Genomic DNA, 1,027 nt, shown 5'->3' with positions numbered 1-1,027 from the left:
AACAAAACACTGGCTTTATCTGGACTGGATTATGAAGTGTTGACAAAGCGTCCAGGTTTATGTATAAAGAGGATCCAGATCCAAAGCTCGTCAGACCTGCTGGAGCTAGTTTAAGTTGCTAAGCTACGATTATGCTGCGTTCACGTTGTATTGGAGTAATCGCAATTACCAGTTCCCCACTTGTAAACGGCGTTCCTGTCGTGGTTATGACTGGGTGTGTCGGACTTTTCTGAAAAGCTCTGATTCATCCAACATGGTGGTAAAATGTACGGAGGTGCTGCCAAGTCTGATGCTGAAGGAAATTAAATGTTGATTAGTTGATTTTATTCATAGCTATAATGAACAAAATGTTATTAGACTTTGTTTAAATCAGTGTCTTTTTTTTTGTAATTTGCTCGTCAGGTTGCCTGAAGTGTGTCAAGGAAACGTGTGTTTTCTATCATCATGTATTCTATCGTCCGATGTCATGAACGCGAGCATCATTAGCTCTCCTCATGAGACGGTGGAAGGGTCTAAGCGGTCAGTTAGGGCCAGTGCCACAGCCAGTGAGCAAGGCACACCTGTGACATGTGACAATCAGGTGGCAAATAACTAGAATCACCTCGTGGTCGTCTGCCTCCTCCACTCAGACTGGTTGCACGTCACATCCCTGTTTCCAGAATCAGATAAAATATGAACCATTTGTGTGAAGTCTTGAGTAATGGCTAAAAAGTGTTTGGTGAGGTCACACTGACCTTGACCTTTGACCTTTAGCCACCAAAATCTAATCAGTTCATCCTCGAGAACAACAGAATGTTTATGCCAAATTTGAACAAGTTCCTTCAAGGCTTCACTGAGATATCGTACCTGAAAACAAAATGGCTGCTCTGACGGTCACCGGGCGGAGGAATAAAAAACAGTCAGAAACGATCCAGCAGTTTCATTCTGCTGTGGTCTCGTGCTGAGCGCCCTCTGCTGGCCGCAGCACGTCATGTTCAGCTCCTGACGACACTGCAGAGAGCTGCAGACCCCGCCCCTCCCTCCCTCC

The sequence above is a fragment of the Seriola lalandi genome, unplaced genomic scaffold, assembly GCF_002814215.2.
Source record: "Seriola lalandi dorsalis isolate HSWRI2012SDOR001 ecotype SW California unplaced genomic scaffold, Sedor1 jcf7180002051611, whole genome shotgun sequence".
Taxonomy (NCBI): Eukaryota; Metazoa; Chordata; class Actinopteri; order Carangiformes; family Carangidae; genus Seriola; species Seriola lalandi.
This window is presented reverse-complemented; position numbering follows the sequence as displayed.